Here is a 23,219-nt window from a genome sequence, read left to right on the forward strand (position 1 = left end):
AGCTCTTGCTGAACCAAAGCATGGAATTCTTTGGTAAGCAGTGGAGGTTCTTCCTCCAGGGGATTTATACCAAATAGCTTGGCATTCAGCTTCATTAGAGCTCCTAGGAAACGAGTAACTTGCTCTTCCCTACTGTCTTCATCCTCACTTGAGGATGAGTAGTCATCAGAACCTATGAACTGTAGAAGTGCATTCAAAGAAACCTCAATAGTCTTTATGGTTTCCTTTAGTTTTGGACTAGAGGGTTATTGAGTGGGCTTCAGGCACTCAAAGGGTGTGCTATGACTGGCGTTCAATGCAAACTCTATCAGCTTATTGGGCGTTGAACACCCTTGCTGACCACCCTGGCTAGCGTTAAACGCTAGTTCCTCTAGCATTCTAGGCGTTGAATGCCCAGTAGGGATATCCTGGTTGGCGCTCAATGCCAGCTTCCCTGGGCTGGTGGGCGTTGAACGCCCAGTGAAGGCTTCTTCACTGGCGTTCAATGCCCTCCCATTCTCCTCTAATTTGGCCTCAACCTCCATGGTTATGGCCTTGCACTCTTCTCTAGGATTAACCTCAGTATTACTTGGGAGAGTGTCATGAGGGATCCCAGGGATCCTCTTGCTCAGTTGACCAACTTGTACCTCCAACTTTCTTATGGAGGACCTTGTTTCATTAATAAAACTATGGGTGGTCTTAGTGAGGTTGGAGACTAGAATGGCTAAGTCAGAAAAGCTTTGCTTCGATGTCTCCATATTCCTTTGAGAAGATGGGAATGGTGGTCTGTTGTTGAACCTATTCTGGTTCCTACCACCTTGATTGAAACCTTGCTCAGGTTTCTGTTGATCCTTCCATGAGAGGCTAGGATGATTCCTCCGTAAAGGGTTGTAAGTGTTTCCATAGCCTTCTCCCATGTAATTCACCTCCTCCATGGTGGGTTGATCAGGATCATAAGCTTCCTCTTCAAGAGAAGCTTCCTGATTACTGCCAAGTACAGTTTGCATCCCAGTGAGATGTTGAGAGATCATGTTGACCTGTTGGGTCAAGATCTTATTCTGAGCTAGGATGGCATTCAAAGTCTCAACTTCATAAACTCCTTTCTTTTGAGAGGTTCCATGGTTTACAGGATTCCTCTCAGAGGTGTACATGAATTGGTTGTTTGCAACCATCTCAATGAGCTCTCTTGCTTCTGCAGGCATTTTCTTCAAGTGAAGAGATCCACTTGCAGAGCTATCCAAGGAAATATTGGATATCTCAAACAAGCCATCATAGAACATGCCTATGAGGGACCATTCTGAGAGCATGTCAGGAGGACATCTCCTGATCAGCTGCTTGTATCTTTCCCAAGCTTCATAGAGGGATGCAGCTTCCTCCTTATTTGAAGGTTTGAACTTCCACTCTAATCTTGTTCATCCTTTGAGGAGGAAAGAACTTAGCTAGAAAAGCATTTACAAGCTTTTCCCAAGAGTTAAGAAACTCTCTTGGTTGGGCATCCAACCAAAACTTAGCTCTATCTCTTATAGCAAAGGGGAAAGCATCACAGATCTGTAAGAATTTAGCTAAGAACTGATGTGGATCTTCCAATGGAAGTCCATAGAACTTGAAGTTCTGCAGCAGAAGAGAGACTAACTGAGGCTTAAGCTCAAAATTGTTAGCTCTAATGGTAGGTATAGCAATGCTTCTGCCATAAAAGTCAGAGGTAGGCATGGTGAAGTCTCCAAAGACCTAGTGAGATGTGAAGAAGAAAGGAAAGAAGATAAATAATTGTAGGCAAAGAGTCGATGGAAGAAGAGTTGAATAAATAGAGATGAGAGTAGAAGAAATATAAATAGAAAAAGTAAATAACAAATAAAACGTTTTTATTTTTATTAATTAATTAATTAATTATTTTAAAAATTCAGTTAAATTAATTTAAAAAGATTTGAATTTTAATTGTTGTACTTTCGAAAATAGAGGAGGAAAGAGCTGAAGAAATTTTCGAAAATTAAGAGAGAAGAGAGTTAGTTAGGTGGTTTTGAAAATGAAGAGAGATGATTTTTGAAAATTAAGGAGGGAAAAGTTAGTTAGATGATTTTGAAAAAGAAGAGAGAAAAGAATGAGAAGTAGTTTTCGAAAATTAAGGAAGGAAAGAGTTAGTTAGGTGGTTTTGAAAAAGACGAGAGAGAAGATAAGTTATTAATTAAGAAAAGATAAAAATAGAAATAAAAATAAAAATAAAAGATAAGATAAGAAAATATTTAAATTTAAAATAAGATAAAAAGTAAGATAAGAAAAGAATTTGAAATTAGAAAAAGATAAGATAAGATTTTAAAAAGTTTTGAAAAAGATGTGATTTAAAAATTAGAAGTTAGAAAAGATAAGATAGGAAACAAAAGGAAAAGATTAGAAAATTGATTTTGAAAAAGATTTAATTTTCAAAAATTTGAAATTTGAAAAAGATAAGATGAGATTTTTGAATTTTAAAAAAGATATGATATAATTTTGAAAAAGATAAGAATTTTTTTGAAAAAGGTATGACTTTTAATTTTTGAAAAATTTGATTTTTGAAAACATGACAACTAAGATATGATAAGATAAATTTTAAAATTGAAATCTGAATTTTCATATGTAATTTTTGAAAATATAGTTAGAAATTAGTTAGAAAATATATTTTTTTATTTTTGAATTTTATGATGAAAGAGAAAAATACAAAAAAAGACACAAGACTTAAAATTTTTAGATCTTGTGCAACCAAATTTTCGAAAATTTGGAGGAAAACACAAGGGAACACCAAACTTAAAAATTTTAAGATCATGACACACACAAGACTCAAGAATACTTTGAAGACGAACAAGAACACGAAGAACAAAATTTAAAGACTCAAAGAAACACAAGAACGTAAAAAAAGAACACCAAACTCAAAATTTTTAGAAAACCAAAAGTAAATTTTCGAAAATAGAAAGAAAAATAACAAGAAAACACGAAAATTAAAGACTTGACACAAGATTAAACAAAGAAAAATTATTTTTGAAAAGTTTTTAGAAAATAGGACTCAAAGAGAATGCAAGACTTAACAAGAACATTAACACCGTGACTCAAAGAAAACAAATTAGAGGATGTAAAAAATAAACTATATGAAAAAGGTTTTTGAAAAGTTTTAAAATTTTTGTAATTGAAAAGCATGAACATGCAGGACTCAATACGAAGAACAATAATTAAACAAAGAAAAGAAAAATATTTTTGAAAAAGTTTTTAAAATTTTCGAAAATTAGTGAAGAAGAAAAAAATCAAAATCATGGACTTAACAAAAATAAAAATTTACCTGATCTAGGGAGCAAGACAATCCGGCAGTTTGTCCAAACTCAACAATCCCTGGCAATGACGCCAAAAACTTGGTAGCACAAATCCCACCCGTTCGTACAGCTGTACCTGCAAGTGCACTGGGTCGTCCAAGTAATACCTGAGCGAGTCAGGGTCGATCCATGAGGATTGTGGTTTGAAGCAAGCTATGGTTATCTTACAGGTCTTAGTCAGGCAGACAGAAGAATTGGTTTGATTGTTTGATAGAGTAAAACGGAATAAAGAAAATTGTATAAAATACGTTGTGAATTGGAATATAAGCAACGATAAAGAATTGGTTAAGGTTTGGAGATGCTTTGTACTTCTGGAATAACTCTCGTATTACTGCTTCCTTTGCTTGTAAGTGATTCCTTCAACGGCAGGCTGTATGTGATTGACACTGGTTTGAGCAGCTACCAATACTCCTCCAGATCTGAACCCCAGGTTTAGTGTGGATCCATTCTGATTGAGCGTGAAGCTTCTGTAGTTCATTCTCCTTGATGATCCTACTCAAAACGCCACAGAAAAGGTCAAATCTTTTGGATTGGAGGATGCTCCGCCTTTGGTTCTAACCTCTACCACAGAGACCCTAATCTCCCCGTAAATTGGCTGAACTGATGTCTCGAGAAGTCCTCAATGAAGTCGTGGATTAGCCGTCTGAGAGACGTGTATTCAAGCTGGTGGTTCATCATTGTCCGATGAAAGACGTACTTTGAACCCATATAGAATGGGATAACCTTATGCCAGTTCAACGCATTAAAAGTGATGAAAAACGAATACACATTTTGGAATTAATCAAACACGGATCAAAGAGAAACAGTAATACTTTTATTAATTCATAGGATTCAACAGGGCTCCTCTCCTCAACCTAGGAGGTTTAGAAACTCATACTGATGTAAAAACAATGGGAAAACGTGAATTATGAGAAAGGTGATGTTCCTTCTCTGAAATTACATAGATCAAATCCTTTAAATACTAAACAAATGACTAGTAAGGGTAAAACAGTCTAGTTAGTGCTAAAATCCCCCTTCTGAGGCCCACTTGGTCAGTGTTTGGGCTGAGCTTTATTGAGATCCATGTGCTATGAGGCTCCTTGGGCATGGAATGCCTGCTAGGGGATCCTCTCTGGTCCTTTGGATGCTGGGCTCTGCTCTTTGGGCGTTGGATGCCTGGAAGGGGGCAGGAAGCTGGCGTTGGACGCCAGTTTTGGGCCTTTTAATCCGAATAATATTCTCTTGGGTCTCTGATCCACGATTCGCATCGTCTCTCCTGACAACAGAGCATCCGAATTTGAGATTAGAACCTTCGTGGTATAGGCTACAACCATTGGTAGCATTCCTGAGATCCAGAAAGTCTAAACCTTGTCTGTGGTATTTCAAGTCGGATCTGGGAAGGGATGACTGTGACGAGCTTCAAACTTGCGAATGTTGGACGCAGTGACAGTGTCCAAAAGGATAGAGAGATCCTATTCTGACGCTAGTAAGAACCGACAAACGATTAGCCGTGTGGTAGCTGTACCTGGTATTTTTCATTCGAGACGAGAAATCCGACAGTTGATTAGCCGTGCAGTGATCGTACCTGGTATTTTTCATCCGAGAGGATCATACAGCTTGCCATGAAAGGGAGCATGCATGGTTGGAAGGAGACAATAGGAAAGCAGAGGTTCATAAGCAACAAAGCATCTCCAAACGCTTATCTGAAATTCCTACTAATGAATCACATAAGTATCTTATTTTATTTTATGTTTTATTTAACTTTTAATTATCAAAACCTCATAACCATTTGAATTCTCCTGACTAAGAATTACAAGATGACCATAGCTTGCTTCAAGCCGACAATATCCGTGGGATCGACCCTTACTCACGTAAGGTATTACTTGGACGACCCAGTGCACTTGCTGGTTAGTAGTGCGGAGTTGTGAAAAGTGTGAATCACAATTTCGTGCACCAAGTTTTTGGCGCTGTTGCCGGGGATTGTTCGAGTTTGGACAACTGACGGTTCATCTTGTTGCTTAGATTAGGTAATTTTGTTTTATGTTTAAGCTTTTTAATTTTTTTCGAAAAAAAATTTACAAAAAATTTTAGTTTTCGAAAAATTAAAATAAAAGTTTGTTCTTCAGAATTTTTAAGAATGAATTCTAGAGTTTCATGAGATACGTTGAAACCTGGCTGGCTGTTAAGCCATGTCTAGTCTTTTGGACTGAGGTTTCCACTTATCTTTGCAGGAGTCTTTTGGTTCCCATCAATTTGGTTGTTGTATGTAATGCTCTGCTAAAGCTTGGTTGGCCATTTGGCCATGTCTAATTCTTTTGGACCGAAGCTTTAGACTAATATTGCACGAATCCTGGAATTCTGATAAAAAGTTTTGAACTTCTTTATTTTCTTTTTCCAAAATAATTTTCGAAATATACAAAAAATTTTAATAAAATCATAAAACCAAAAAAAAATTTAGTATTTCTTGTTAGAGTCTATTGTCAAATTTTAAGTTTGGTGTCAATTGCATATTTTTAATTTCCTTAGAATTTTCAAAAAATTCATGCATTGTGTTCTTCTTTGATCTTCAAGTTGTTCTTGTTGATTTTCTTTGTTTGATATTGTGATTTTCTTGTTTTGTGTTTTTTGTTGTTTTTCATATGCATTTTCGAATTCATAGTGTCTAAACATTAAAAATTTCTAAGTTTGGTGTCTTGCATATCTTTCTTTTCTTAAAAATTTTCAAAAATATGTTCTTGATGTTCATCTTGATCTTCAAAGTGTTCTTCGTGTTCATCTTGAGATTCAAAGTGTTCTTGCATGCATTAATGGTTTTGATCTTAAATTTTTATGACTTGTGTCATTTTGTTGTTTTTTTCTCTCTCTTCATTAATTCAAAAAAATCAAAAATAATATCTTTCCCTTATGTTACTCATAAATTTCGAAATTTTGGGTTGACTTAATAAAAAATTTTCAAAATTTAGTTGTTTCTTGTTAGTCAAGTCAAAATTTCAATTTAAAAATTTTATCTTTTCAAATCTTTTTCAAAATCAAATCTTTTTCATTTTTCTTTCATGTTTTTCGAAAATTCTTTAAGATTAATTTTCAAAATCTTTTTCTTAATTTTTATTTCATAATTTTCGAAATTATTGCTAACATTTAATGTTTTGATTCAAAAATTTCAAGTTTGTTACTTTCTTGTTAAGAAAGGATCAATCTTTAAATTATAGAATCATATCTTTTAGTTTCTTGTTAGTCAAGTCATCAACTTTAATTTTCAAAATCAAATGTTTAAATTTCTTTTTCAGATCTTTTTCAAAATAAATTTCAATCATATCTTTTTCAAAACTTAATTTCAAAATCTTTTTCTAACTTCTTATCTTTTCAAAATTTATCTTCAAATCTTTTTCAATTAACTACTTGACTTTTTGTTTGATTTTAAAAAGTTTTCTATTTCTTATCTTTTTCAAAACCACCTAACTACTTTTCTCTCTCTCTAATTTTCGAAAACAACTAACAACTTTTTCAAAATTCTTTTTAATTAACTAATTATTTTAAATTCTAATTTTATTTTATTTCTTTTAATAATTTCGAATTTTAACTTATAATTAAAATAAAAATAAAAATATTTTTCTTTTATTTTAATTGATATTCGAATACTCTCCCTCTCATCTCTTTCTATTTATTTTATTTATTTACTAACACTTCTCTTCTACTTATAATTCGAATCATCTCCCTCTCTCTGTGTTCGAATTCTTCTTCTCCCTTCTTCATTCTATTCTTCCATTCTTCTACTCACAGAAAGGAATCTCTATACTGTGACATAGAGGATTCCTCTTCTTTTCTGTTCTCTTCTTTTTCATATGAGGAGGAACAAGATAAGAACATTTTGTTGAAGCTGATCCGGAACCTGAAAGGACTCTGAAGAGGAAGCTAAGAGAAGCTAAAGCACAACACTCTGGAGAGGACCTAACAGAAATTTTCGAAAAAGAAGTAGAGATGGCAGCCAAAAATAACAACAATGGTGGAGATGCAAGGAAGGTCCTTGGTGACTTTACTGCACCAACTTCTGACTTTTATAGAAGAAGCATCTCAATTCCTGCAATTGGAGCAAACAACTTCGAGCTTAAGCCTCAATTAGTTTCTCTAAAGCAGTAGAATTGCAAGTTTCATGGACTTCCATTAGAAGATCCTCATCAGTTCTTAGCTGAATTCTTGTAAATCTGTGACACCGTTAAGACCAATGGGGTTAATCCTGAGGTCTACAAACTTATGCTTTTCCCCTTTGCTGTAAGAGATAGAGCTAGGATATGGTTAGACTCAGAACCTAAAGAAAGCCTGAACTCTTGGGAAAAGTTGGTCAATGCTTTCTTGGCCAAATTCTTTCCACCTCAAAAGTTGAGCAAGCTTAGAATGGAAGTCCAAACCTTCAGACAGAAGGAAGGTGAATCCCTCTATGTATATTCTATGATGGTCTGTCTAAATTGTCCAAGATGTCCTTGGATCACTCTGCTGGTGGATCTCTTCATCTAAAGAAGACGCCTACAGAAGCCCAGGAGCTCATTGAGATGGTTGCAAATAACCAGTTCATGTATACTTCTGAAAGAAAACCTATGAATAATGGGATGACTCAGAAGAAAGGAGTTCTTGAGATTGATACTCTGAATGCCATATTGGCTCAGAATAAAATATTGACTCAGCAAGACAATATGATTTCTTAGAATCTGACTGAGATGCAAGCCGCATCCAGTAGTACTCAAGAAGCCTAATCAAGGCTTCAATAATAATAATGTTGGGAGAAATAGGTTTGGCAATAGCAAGCCTTTTCCATCATATTCTGAGCAATAGACAAAGAATTCTAAGCAGAGCCTCTCTGACTTACCAACCATAGTCTCTGATCTATCTAAGACCATTCTCAGTTTCATGACTGAAACAAGGTCCTCCATTAGAAATTTGGAGGCACAAGTGGGTCAGCTGAGTAAAAGAGTTACTGAAATCCCTCCTAGTACTCTCCCAAGCAATACAGAAGAGAATCCAAAGAGAGTGCAAGGCCATCAATATACCCAACATGGCTGAACCTATAGAGGAGGAAGAGGTAGTGATTTCCAGTGAGGAAGACTTCCATGGACATCTACTGAACATTAAGAAGTTCCCTATTGAGGAACCAAAGGAATCTGAGGCTCATACAAAGACCATAGAGATTCCACTAAACTTATTGTTGCCATTCATGAGCTCTGATGAGTATTCTTTCTCTGAAGAGGATGAAGATATTGTTGAAGAGCAAGTTGCTCAGTATCTAGGAGCAATTATGAAGCTGAATGCCAAGTTATTTGGTAATGAGACTTGGGAGGATGAACCTCCATTGCTCATTAAGGAACTGAATGCTTTGGTTCAACTGAAATTACCTCAGAAGAAACCGGATCCCGAAAAATTCTTAATACTTTATACCATAGGCACCATGAACTTTGAGAAGGCTCTGTGTAACTTGGGTTCAGGTATAAACCTCATGCCACTCTCTGTAATGGAAAAACTAGGGGTCTTTGAGGTACAAACTGCAGGAATCTCACTAGAGATGGTAGACAAATCAATGAAACAAGCTTATGGACTTGTAGAGGATGTCTTAGTGAAGGTTGAAGGCCTGTACATCCCTGCTGACTTCATAATCCTAGACACTGGGAAGGATGAGGATGAATCCATTATCCTTGGAAGACCCTTCCTAGCCACAACAAGAGCTGTAATTGATGTGGACAGAGGAGAGTTAGTCCTACAATTGAATGAGGACTACCTTGTGTTTAAGGCTCAAAGATCTTCTTTTGCAACCATGGAGAGGAAGCATGAAAAGCTTCTCTCAATACAGAGTAAAACAGAGCCCCCACACTCAACTTCTAAGTTTGGTGTTGGGAGGCCACCATTAAGCTCTAAGTCTCTGTGAAGCTCTCTAAGAGCTAACTGTCAAGCTATTAACATTAAAGAAGCGCTTATTGGGAGGCAACCCAATGTTATTTAATTATATTCCATTGTTATTCTATGTTTTCTTTAGATAGATGATCATGTGAAGTCACAAAAATAGTTACAGAATTAAAGAAAAATAAAAAACAGCATAAAAAATAGCACACCCTGGAGAACAGGCTTACTGGCGTTTAAACGCCAGTAAGGATAGCAGAATGGGCGTTTAACGCCCAGTCTGGCAGCATTCTGGGCGTTAAATGCCAGAAACGGCAGACAGACTGGCGTTTAACACCAGAAAGGGGTGTCTGGTGTCTGGCTACCATTAAACACCAAAATTGGCAGACAGACTGGCGTTTAACACCATAAAAAGGTGTCTGATGGGCGTTAAACGCTAAAAATGGGCATCAGCCTGGCGTTTAACGCCATAAAAGGTAGAAGAGTTGGCGTTAAACGCCAGAAATGGCACACAGAGGGCGTTTAAATGCCAGAATAGTGTAGGGAGCAGAATTCCTTGACATCTCAGGATCTGTGGACCCCACAGGATCCCAACTACCCCAACTCACTCTCTCTCCTCTTCACACCTCTCCATAAACACTCTTCCCCAAATACCATTCAACTATCAAATCTTACCCTCTTCCTCACAACCTCTTCACCACTCACATCCATCTATCATAAAACCCCACCTACCTCACCATTCAAATTTAAAATATTTCCCTCTCAAACCCAACTCCTCATACACGAATTCCCCCTCTCTCTTACCCTATAAATACCCTTCCTCACCACCTTCAATTTCACACTTCATACACACTCCTACCCCCTTGGCAAAAACCAACACACTCCTTCATCTCCTCCATTTATTCTTCTTCTACTCCTTTCTTCCTTCTTTTGTTCGTGTGTGGGTAAAGCTCTGCTTTTTTTTTTTTCCATAACCATTAATGGTACCTAAGACCGAAGAAACCTCTAGTAAGAAGAAAGGGAAGGCAATTGCTTCCACCTTCGAGTCATGGGAGATGGAGAGATTCATCTCAAAGGTCCATCAAGATCACTTTTAAGAAGTTGTGGCCAAGAAAAAGGTGATCCCCGAGGTCCCCTTCATGCTAAAAAAGAGTGAATATCCGGAGATCCGACGTGAGATTCAAAGAAGAGGTTGGGAAGCTCTCACCAACCCAATCCAACAAGTCGGAATCTTAATGGTTCAAGAGTTTTATGCTAATGCATGGATCACTAAGAACCATGATCAAAGTATGAACCCGAACCCAAAGAATTGGCTCACAATGGTTCAGGGGAATTACTTGGATTTCAGTCCGGAAAATGTGAGGTTGGCGTTTAACTTGCCAATGATGAGAGGAGATCCTTATCCTTTCACTAGAAGGGTCAACTTTGATCAAAGGTTGGAGCAAGTCCTTATGGACATTTGTGTGGAAGGAGCTCAATGGAAGAGAGACTCCAAAGGCAAGCCGGTTCAACAAAGAAGGCTTGACCTCAAACCCGTGGCTAGGGGATGATTGGAGTTCATCCAATGTTCTATCATTCTTACTAGCAACCGGTCTGAAGTTACAATAGACCGGGCTATCCTGATCCATAGTATCATGAATGGAGAGGAAGTAGAAGTTCATGAGATCATACATTTAGAGCTCTACAAGGTAGCGGACAAGTCCTCCACTTTGGCAAGGTTAGCCTTCCCTCATCTCATTTGTAACCTATGCAATTCAGCTAGAGTTGTCATAGAGGAAGACATCCTCATTGAAGAGGACAAGCCCATCACTAAAAAGAGGATGGAGCAAACAAGAGAGCCCACTCATGGACCTCAACAAGAGCATGAGAAAGTCCCTCATCAAGAAATCCTTGAGATGCCTCAACGGATGCATTTTCCTCCATACAACTATTGGGAGCAACTCAACACTTCTTTAGGAGAATTGGGTTCCAACATGGGGCAACTAAGGATGGAGCACCAAGAGCACTCCATCATCCTCCATGAAATCAGAGAGGACCAAAAGGCCATGAGAGAGGAGCAACAAAGGCAAGGAAGAGATATTGAGGAGCACAAGCACTCTATAAGATCTTCAAGAGGAAGAACTAGCTGCCGTCACAAAGGTGGACCCGTTCTTTAATTTCCTTGTTCTTATTTTTTTGTTTTTTGGTTTCATGCTTTATGTTTTGTCTATGTTTGTGTCTTTATTACATGATCATTAGTGTCTAGTGTCTATGTCTTAAAGCTATGAATGTCCTATGAATCCTTCACCTTTCTTAAATGAAAAATGTTTTCTGAAAAAGAAAAAGAAGACATGAATTTTGAATTCTATCTTGAAATTAGCTTAATTATTTTGATGTGGTGGCAATACTTTTTATTTTCTGAATGAATGCTTGAATAATGCATATTTTTTATAGTGAAGTTTATGAATGTTAAAATTGTTGACTCTTGAAAGAATAATGAAAAATGAGAAATGTTATTGATAATATGAAAAAACATAAAATTGATTCTTGAAGCAAGAAAAAGTAGTGAAAAATACATAGCTTGCGAAAAAAAATGGTGAAAAATAAAGAAAAAAGTAAGAAAAAGAAAAAAAAAGAAAAGGCAAGCAGAAAAAGCCAATAACCCTTTAAACCAAATGGCAAGGGTAAAAAGGATCCAAGGCTTTGAGCATTAATGGATAGGAGGGCCCAAAAGAATAAAATCCTGGCCAAAGCGGCTAAATCAAGCTGTCCCTAACCATGTGCTTGTGGCGTGAAGGTGTCAAGTGAAAAGCTTGAGACTGAGCGGTTAAGGTCGTGGTCCAAAGCAAAAAAAGAGTGTGCTTAAGAGCTCTGGGCACCTCTAACTGGGGACTCTAGCAAAGCTAAGTCATAATCTGAAAAGGTTCACCCAGTTATGTGTCTGTGGCATTTATGTATCCGGTGGTAATACTGGAAAAAAATGCTTAGGGTCACGGCCAAGACTCATAAAGTAGCTGTGTTCAAGAATCAACATACTGAACTAAGAGAATCAATAACATTATCTGAATTCTGAGTTCCTATGGATACCAATCATTCTGAACTTCAAAGGATAAAGTGAGATGCCAAAACTGTTCAGAAGCAAAAAGCTACTAGTCCCGCTCATCTAATTGAAACTAATCTTCATTGATAATTTTGAAATTTATTGTATTTTCTCTTCTTTTTATCCTATTTTATTTTTAGTTGCTTGGGGACAAGCAACAATTTAAGTTTGGGGTTGTGATGAGCGGATAATTTATACCCTTTTTGGCATTGTTTTTACATAGTTTTTAGTATGTTTTAGTTACTTTTTATTAATTTTTAGTAGTTTTATGCAAAAATCACATTTCTAGACTTTACTATGAGTTTGTGTGTTTTTTTGTAATTTCAGGTATTTTCTGGCTGAAATTGAGGGACCTGAGCAAATATCTGATTCAGAGGAAGAAAAAGGACTGCAGATGCTGTTGGATTCTGACCCTCCTGCACTCGAAATGGATTTTATGGAGCTACAGAGGCCTATTTGGCGCGCTCTTAGTTGCGTTAGAAAGTAGACATGTTGGGCTTTCCAGCAATGTATAATAGTATATACTTTTTCCAGGATTTGATGGCCCAAACTGGCATTCAAACGCCCACCAAAGACCCTTTTCTGGAGTAAAACGCCAGAACTGCCACCAGAACTGGAGTTAAACGCCCAAACTGGCACTCAAGCTGGCGTTTAACTCCAAGAATGTCCTATGCACGTGAAAGCTTCAATGCTCAGCCCAAGCACACACCAAGTGGGCCCCAGAAGTGGATTTCTGCACTCTGCACTTAGTTATTCATTTTCTGTAATCCCTAGTAATTAGTTTAGTATAAATATCACTTTTTACTATTGTATTATGGGATTACGAGATTATCATCACCTTTGGAATTGGGAGGCTGGCCATTCGTCCATGCCTAGACCTTTTTCTCTTATGTATTTTCTACGGTGGAGTTTCTACACCTCATAGATTAAGGTGCGGAGCTCTGCTGTTTTTCATGAATTAATGCAAGTACTATTGTTTTCTTTCAATTCACGCCTACTCCTTCTCCAAGATATACTCTCGTACTTAATTCAGTTAAGTCAGAATGAAGGGGTGACCCGTGATAATCACCCACTATCTTCGTTACTCGGTTAACCAAGATCCGCGTGCCTGACAGCACAAGCGGTCTACATGATGTTCAACGTAGCCATTGGACGACAGCCGGAGTATATTCTCTTGGGTCTCTGATCCGTGATTCGCATCATCTCTCCTGACAATAGAGCATCCGAATCTGAGATTAGAACCTTCGTGGTATAGGCTAGAACCATTGGCAGCATTCCTGAGATCCGAAAAGTCTAAACCTTGTCTGTGGTATTCCGAGTAGGATCTGGGAAGGGATGACTGTGAGGAGCTTCAAACTTGCGAATGTTGGGCGCAGTGATAGTGTGCAAAAGGATAGAGTTCCGACGCTAGCAAGAACCGATAGATGATTAGTCGTGCGGTAGCTGTACCTGGTATTTTTCATCCGAGACGAGAAATCTGACAATTGATTAGCCGTGCAGAGATCGTACCTGGTATTTTTCATCCGAGAGGATCATACAGCTTGCCATGGAAGGGAGCACGCATGGTTGGAAGAAGACAATAGGAAAGCAGAGGTTCAAAAGCAATAAAGCATCTCCAAACGTTTATCTGAAATTACCACCAATGAGTTATATAAGTATCTTATTTTATTTTATGTTTTATTTATCTTTTAATTATCAAAACCTTATAACCATTTGAATCCACCTGACTAAGATTTACAAGATGACCATAGCTTGCTTCAAGCCGACAATCTCTGTGGGATCGACCCTTACTCACGTAAGGTATTACTTGGACGACCCAGTGCACTTACTAGTTAGTTGTGCGGAGTTGTGAAAAGTGTGAATCATAATTTCGTGGACCGATCGCCAAGGTGATAGACCAAACACCTTTGTTAACCGAAGAGCTGACTCTCAATACGAGGCTATTGGGAAGCGTACAATCCATTGGGAGCGGCCGTTGAAGGTTCCAAGCCAATACAAGGCAACTATTCACCAAAGGATTGCCTTGCTTCATTGGGAGTTTCTCGAGCGAGAACCCATTGAAGTCAATGAGACTATGGTGCGGGAATTTTATGTGAACTACCAAGCTTGGGAAGCGATGTTGGATACATCCAATCAAGCTCTAGAAGCTATTCTGAACATCCCCCATATTCCACTTGAGAAAGATGAATATTCTAAGATAAAAGTGGATGTCTTCAAAGGAAGAGTATCTCTGACTCCCATTCATGAGAGAATAGGCCGTCCTGGTGCATCTTGGGAGTATAGCAAAGGGAGGAATTCTGTTCCCACTAGTATTGCATACTCTGATTTAAATGCTGAAGCTCGTATATGACATCAGATTGTGACGGACTACATCATCCCGAGCACCCACACTACCGATGTGAGATTTAGAACTGCTTTGCTACTGTGGGCTATTATACAAGGGAAGCATATAGCCCTCTTGCCTTTATTGCGCAAATCGATTTGGAAATTAGTTGAGAAGAAAAATATCAGCATTCCATTTCTGTCGATGGTGATGCGCTTAGCAAACGCAGCGGGGGTAAAGAGGCGACCAATGGACATTATGTTCTGGGTTCCTAGAGGCAAAAAGTTCATTCCGAGGGGTGATTTGGAAAGATCAACAAACATTACACCCTCTGAGAGGAAGACACCCACAGCACCACCATTAACTCTACCAACTTCATCAACTGCTTTACCCTTTCTCTGACCTCTTCCGGATCTATTCCGAGACATCTTGTACGATATCCACCACATGGAGCATTTGGAGCACAAACGTTTTGAGTGGATAGCGGCAAAGCTAGAAGGAAGAGACCCTGGCCCAATTTCTAGAGCTTCATCCGAACTAGCTGGGGAGGAGCATGATGCAATTGACCATTGATGAGAACGAAACTCTTGCGCGATCTAGAATTTTCTCAAATAAACTCGCGTTGTAGGTATAGCTTCTAGACCGACAAGAATTCCTTTCTTACAAACGTTTTGGTTGTCACAAGCAACAAACCCAATAAAATTTATAAACTGAAGTATTCAAACCTCGGGTCATCTTCTCAAGGAACTGCAGGGAGGTGTTCTTATTATTAGTTATGGAAAACAGTGTTTTTGGGTTTTAAAAGGTTTGAACAAGGGAAATAAATTAATAACTAGTAAAACTCTTGGCAAGGTATGAAAATTTGGAAGACCTATCCTAGTTATCCTTATCGATGGTGATGAGAATTGAGTTTTAATCCCACTTAGTTAACCTTTACTAAAGCAAAGTAAAGTCAAGTGGACTAATTAGTTTCATCCTCAAGTCCTAGCCAACTCCTGAGAAAGGACTAGAGATATCGGAATTCAATTTAATTAGAGAAAATAACAATTATCAATCACGATGAGTTTGATAACTTAAGAGTCTCCAATTAATCAATTTAAGCCAAGAATATAATAAAGCTAAATAAGAATCATGAATCTGAAATACCTCAATTTATATTAAATAAAGAAAATCCTAACATGAATGGTTCAAAAGCCAACTTGGCAACATAAGTAATTAACAAATAAAAGCATTAAAGTATCTGAAAGAAGAAGAGAAATATAAAGTAAAAGGAATATTGAACCTGAGAGGAAGTTGAAATCCTAAATCCTTTAAGAGGAATCCTAATCCTAAAAGCTAAGAGAGAGGAGAGAACCTCTCTCTAAAAACTACATCTAAATTATGAAAAGTAAATAATGGAAGACCTCTTCATGAATGAATGCATTCCCCCACTTTATAACCTTTAATCTGTGTTTTCTGGACTTGGATCTGGGCCAAAAAGGTTTCAGAAATCGCTGGGGGCGTTTTCTGCAGTTTCTGCACGTGGCGTCTGTCACGCGTCCGCGTGGGTCACACGGTCGCGTCATCTGGGAGTTTTCCTTGTCACGTGATTGCTTCGGTTACGCGTACACGTCATTTGTGTTCTGCTCAAGGCACGCGTCCGTGTCAGTCACGCGTTCGCGTCGCTGCCTTTTCGCGCTAGGCACGCGGCCGCGTCGTCCATGCATTCGCGTCACTGCCCTTTTCTTCAAAACTCTATTTTTGTGCTTTCCTTCCATTTTTGTATGTTTCCTTTTTGTCCTCTAAGCCATTCCTGCCTTGGGAGATCTGAAAATACTTAACACACAAATCACGACATCGAATGGTAATAAAGGGTAATAAAAATTAATATTTTTAAAGCATAGGAAACATGTTTTTCACATATTTCACATAATAATGAAGGAAAAGTAAAACCATACAATTTACATGAATAAGTGGGTGAAGGATTGAATAAATCACTTAAATTGAGCACAAAATACATCATAAAATATGGGTTTATCAACCATCCCATTTCTAAGTCCACCAGCTGAAGGTGGCCCCTCTTCCTCCTCCCGGATCGTGAGCATGCACGGAGGACCGTGCACAAATTAAGTGTGGGGGAGGATCGATGACTTCAAGGGGGGTAAAAATTTCTCTCTTAAAGACACTTTGCAATGTTTCTTGTAGTACTTTTTCTTCATTTTGAGTAGCTTTATTTCTATTGCATCTTGTTTGGGTTGTTGTAAATATTTCTTTATCGTTTATGGATATTCAGTAGTTAATATTTGCATGTTGCATGATAGAATGAATAAGTTGGTGAAACACCAAGGAATTTCCATGAAACCTTTCTTAGGGCATACCATTGATTGAATTGAAGAAAAATTGTGTTTACCAACTTGCTAGGAGTATTTTGTTTGTAGAACATAGAAACGAGCTAGAACAACATACCTTGTGAGATTTGAGCTTTAATAGATGGTTGCACTTTTCAGCCATAATGTTATTATTTTGTGTGATTATACTCTTTTTTTATTGTGATCATTGATTTGCATGATTCTTTATATCCTGTATTTGTGTTTGGATGCATTTAGCATGATTGAGGCCATCTTTGATGATAAACTCACTAACCTATATGGCCAACCCTTGTATTCACCTTTGTGAACCCCTTTGAGCCTACAAACCACCTTTTGTTATGATGATAAGCACATTACGCCCTTTAAGCAGGAAACCATTGATGTCCCTGAATTACTCTTTGATTAGCTTGGGTGGATTAGTGTATAAATTCTAAGTGTGGGGGAAATGTTGGGAAGCATTGGTGATAGAGGCATGAACTCTTTATGAAAATTTTTTGGGCAATTAGGTAATGCTCATGCATTTCACAAATTAAAACATATGCATTCATAGTTTAAAAAAAAAACTTGTGCATAACAAAGTATGAATAAAAGAGTAAATAAAGGATGCATATACCATGTTTGAAAAGAAAATGCATGAGTGAAGTGAGAGGGAAAAAAGAAAATGGGTAGAAAGGTTTTATTGTTTTGTGTACATAGGTGATGTAGGATTAAGTGGACACTCAAGCTAATCAAGGACCTAATTCTTTAAGTCCACTTAACCATAATTCATCCTACCTAAACCCTAGCCCCATTACATCCCTTTAAAGACCTCATGATACTTGTTATTCATGCATTAAATACTAGTTGATTGTTAGATGACTTGTAAATCTTTGAAAAGCATGATAAAAGGAGAATTGAGTGGGTAAACCCTAAACACTGAGCAAATTAAGTGGATACACATTCGGTGAGGGGTTCGATCGCTCAATTCTATGTTCTTACGCCTCATATTGCATCTTCTTGCGAGTTGTTTAATTGGATAGTTTTGATAACTTCAATTCAATTCTTTGGACATTGATCTTAGTGCGTGAACTCTTTGCATTGGCCCTAAAGTTTTCTTGTGATGGATTGGAATTTCATGGTTTGTTTCTACCAACTCTCATCATAGTACATATTGGTGATTAGCCTTAGGATAGTTGTATACATTTAAGTAGTATATAGCATAAGTCATTTTCCTTTTCATATATCTCCTTTGCGTGTGTTTAGCATGAGGATATGCTACTGTTTAAGTGTGGGGGAATTGATGAATCCATATTTGATGATGATTTTTGGTTAGAATTGAAAGGATTTTTATCATATAAACTTGCACTTATTCCCTTGAATAGCATGCTTTTGAACTTCCCTCCCAAATTATGCTTGATTATGAAAATATACTCTTTTGTACCTAATTTAATCTATTTTATTCCATTTTCCTTCCATTCGATGCCATGATTATGTTTGTGAGTGATTTCAGGTGTATAAGGTAGGAATGGGTTGGAGAAAATGGAAGAAGAGCATGCAAAGTGGAGGAAACATGAAGAATCAAAGGAGATGAGTTCAGAGACGTGTGCGTGCGCACGACTGCTTGTGCGTACGCACAGCCCCCAAATCAGAGCGCGTGGATTGCTTCGAGCGCATCGCGCTTCCATTCAAGCATCGCCTAGTGTGCGTGCGCACGGCTACTTGTGCGTACGTACAGTACGGGATTTCTCACAAGGTGTGCGGGCGCACGCATCTATGCATCTGCACAGGTATCCACACATGGCTTCATTAAAAGAGCATGTGACTCGTGATTTGGGGGCTTTGGAGGCTCATTTTTGAAGTCTTCTAGCTCATATTGGAGGGGAAATGAGGGACATAAGATAGCATATCATTAGTATAGTTTAGGAGTAGTGGTAGGAAGCTTTTAGTTTAGTTTTTCTCTAAGTTTTTCATCATCTCTATTAGGGTTTATATTAGGGTTTTACATTCAAGTGCCATTTCCATTTTTTATCTTGGATTTTGCTAGCTTTCATTGTAAGTATTCTCTTGTTATTACTCTTTATAGTTACATTCTCATTACTCTTTCTTCTAATTCAAGTTATAGTTCAATTTTGCTTCTCTCTTGCAATTTCAATTTCTTGTTGATGAATTTGATGTTTGATGTTTGTTTTATGCTTTCTTGTGTTATTCTTGTTCATTGAGATCAATTATTGCTTTTAGTTTCAAGCATTTTCTGATTTTATCCATGTTTAAGGTTTTTGCCCACCAAATGTTTGACAAAATGTCAAACATGATTTTAGGCTAACTTTTTTGGTTCTTGGCTTGGGAAAAATGAGCAATTGGGTTTCTAGAGTTGGAATGTCCAACATTTAGTTTTAATTCTTGGATTGTTAATTGTTCTTCTTCCCACTAACGCTAATTTGTTGATAAGGTAATTCGCAAGCAATTTAGGATTTGTGGGTTGAGAACACTTATGCTCATTTAACTTACTTTTCGATGTGAGGGTTGATCAAGTGAGACTAATCTATCATAATTGTCATAGTTGTGGTTCTAACAAGGAAAGGACCCTTAGCTCACTCCAAGCCAAGACTCCTTTTATGCTTTCAATCCTTCATACACTTCTATGTTAATCTCTTTTATACTTTACTTGTTTATATTACATAGTGTGTTATTTAATTTCTTCATTAGTTCAATCATTACAATTTTGCATGTTCTTTTATTGCTTTATATGTTCATTTCTTCATTAACAACCCCTTGATCACTACAACCAGATTTGCACACTCATTGTTCTAAAGTACTCCTTGGGAGACGGCTCGGGAGTCAAATACTCTTGGTTTTGAATTAGTTTTGAATTGTGACACATCTTGTGAGTTTCCAATTTGATTGATGGCCAACTTGTTGGGTTAGGACTATACTTACCACGCGAATTCCATTTTTGATAATCAAGTTCCTAACCTGTGCATTTGGGGCCTTCCCATCATATATACACCAAAATTTTTTTTCTTTTTTCATCAAAAAGAGATGCATATGTTTTAAGTAATGAATGCATGACTGTTTACCCATTTCTCAAAAATTTCACAATGAAAACCCAAAGTAAATTAACTACCAACATTTCCCCCATAAATCCCCCCTACACTTGATTAACACACACTCAACTCAAGCTAATCAAAGATAAAATTCATGGACATTAATGATTTTTTTTCTTAGGGAGAAAGATGTGCTTAAAATTAGAACAAAGGGGAATTAAAGGCTCAAAAGTGGTTTACAAAGGTAGATGTAAAGGTTGGCCATATGGGTTAGTAAGTTCAATTTCAAAAATGGCCTCAATCATACTAAATGCATTCAAAATATCAAATATAGGACATAAAGACTCAAGCAAATCTAAGATCACAATCATAAAAGAGTATAACACACAAGAACAAAATTTGTGGTTGAAAATGTACAACCACACAATTAAAGCTCAAATCTCACTAGGTGTTTTGATAAAGCTCTTTTCTATGTTCCATAAAAATACTTCAAGCAAGTTGAAAAATAAGTTTTCAAATCTAATCAATGGAACGCCTTATAAGGGATTTCTTGAAAATTCCTTTGTTTTTCTACCAAACTTATTTCCTATACTAGGTAACATGCAAATATTTACAAATATAAAGGTATAAGCAAACTAAGGTATATATATATAAGCAAACTAAGTAAAGTGAAATGCAATGAAATAATAAACAAATATTCACAAAAACATAACTATTAAAAACTAGAAAATAATACAAAATGTTGAGAAAGAGAAATTCACGCCCCCAAAACTTCGGATCCTCCCCCACACTTAAACGTTGCACGGTCCTCCGTGCATGAACTCAATCCGGGGGTGAAGAACTATGAGGCTCCACCTTTAGGTGGTGGGCACTGGGGCTCAGGCTACTGTATAAAACAAATAACAGAAATTGAGAAAAGTTTAAATGTGTGTGGTATGATAAAAGACAATTGTGTGTATTCTAAGTGTGCATGGTTTAGAGCACATACATTGGCCGGGTAAAATGGCAACCACACAATCAAGAAGAAAAAGCATGTGTTCCTCAATTAAGTAGCCTAGGTTGCAAATAAAGATAAGCAATAGTGAATGCATAAACAAACATAGGTAAGCACAACTAGAATGAATTGAATATATGAGACATTGGATATTGAAATTGTGCAAGTGAAAGCGCAAGATGAATGTAAAATGGCACAATCAACAATAACCAATTCCATGATTAAAAAGAAAACTACTTGTTCATCCTTAAACATAATGAAATACTCACATGGTAAAGGTACTTGTTGTAAAAAGTGATAAGCTTCATAAGAATCAAGTTAAGTCACTCAAACAAATGTAAAGCATTAAAAAGAAACAAGTGCCTTGTAATGTGATTAATTTGATATGAAAATCATGATGAACAAGTAATGCAATTCAATTCACTAAAGTAAGAGTGCACAATTCATGATTAAGTTGCCAAACAAGGATATAGTCTAATGCATATGGTAGCTACAACATATGAATCAAACTCACAATTCATTTAGGCAATCAAACAAAGACTTGATGCTCAGTGCACATATCCGTCAAAAATTAAACCAAAACTCAAGCAAGAAGCAACCCAAAAACCATCAAGCAAACATTTGCAATTTATTCAATTAACAACAATTAAACTAAAACTAAAATAATTACTAAAATAAAAATGAAATGAAAATAAGACGAACAAGAACAAGCAGAAAATAGGGCCAGAATAAGCGAAGAGAGGGGTAGGGGGTGGAAGTGTGTTAGGGCTCAACTCAAGGTGCAATAAAAATTTTGCCCAAAACAGCACTTGTGCGCATGCACAGACATGTGTGCATACGCACACTAGGTGAAAAACGAAAGGTGTGCGCTCGCACAAGGGTGTGCGAGCGTTCTGAACAGAGAGGGACTTACAAAGTGTGCGTACGCATAGAACACTTTTTTGTTCCTTTTTGTTTAAGGAAAAGGATAATGTGTTTGTGCACACAGGTCTGTGCGCATGCACAGGAGCGAAAAGAGGCATGGGTTCATGCGCACAGGTTGTGCCAGCGCTCCCAACAAAAGCTTGGCAAGGAAGTGTGCATACGCACATGACGTGATTTTTAGTGATTGTGTGCGTATGCACAGGTGTGTGCGCACACACAATGCCCTATTTTTCCAAAAAAAATTTCTTTAAAATCCAAGGCACCAAGCCTTAGCTCAACAAAAGCTCAGCCCCAAACATCCAAAAACCCATAAATTTATGATCCATATAGAATTCAACCTACTAAACTCAAAATTAAACTAGTTCTAAGCTAACTAAAATAAGCAAAATGCAATTAAGTCAAAAATATAAACAAAAAGAGAGGAGTTAGAATAGGGTTACCATGGTGGGGTGTCTCCTACATAGCACTTCTATTTAGAGTACTTAAGTTGGACTTTATTGAGAAGCTCTCATCAAAGAGGCTTGTGTTTCAAACCTCAATGAAATCCCACCCAAGCTTGTATTCTCCAAGACTTTTGAGATTCCAAAGCTTGTGCACCCAAATCTTGTTGTGAATTCCTTTCATTCCCTCTAGGTAACAAGCATTTGAAATTCCCAATTCCTATAACACAATAGCAACAAAACTCATAGTGCAATGGGTGAGAATTCATAGGATAAAAAGAGAATAAAAACCAAAGGTAATAGGAATAAATAAAATGAACTCCTAAAACTAGCAAAAACAAGCAATCAATCAAAAACAAACTATTCACATATTCACATATTAACAATAGCCAACAATATAACACCATTGCAACTCCCCCGGCAACGACATCAAAAACTTGATGAAGAGGATTAGTGTTGATCTAGAATTTCTTAATAGAATTCCTTCGTTGCAAGTATAGTCCAAACCAACAACTAATTCTCAAATCAAATTTTAAATTTAAAAGATGTCACAATCCAAAACAAATATAAACTGGGAGTTTTAAGTCTCGGGTCGTCTTCCCTAGGAGTTGCAATGAAATGCTCAATTATTGATTATGGGGAAAATGGGGGTGATGTAAGGAAATTGTCGGTAAAGAATTTCTCAATGAAATCTCGTTGCAAGTATAGTTCTAAACCAACAAACAATCTTCAATCAAAGTTTAATTTGTTTGCCCCAAGTACAAACCCCAATAAAAATAACCAAAGTCTTTAAACCTTGGGTCGTCTCTCAAGGAATTGCAAGGAAGTGTTCATGTTATTGGTTATGGGATAAGTATTTTTGTGGTTTTGAATAAAGGACAGGAAACCTAAATGACAAGGAAGTAAATGCAA

The sequence above is a fragment of the Arachis ipaensis genome, chromosome B5 (assembly GCF_059453495.1).
Source record: "Arachis ipaensis isolate K30076 ecotype BB chromosome B5, ASM5945349v1, whole genome shotgun sequence".
Classification (NCBI taxonomy): Eukaryota; Viridiplantae; Streptophyta; class Magnoliopsida; order Fabales; family Fabaceae; genus Arachis; species Arachis ipaensis.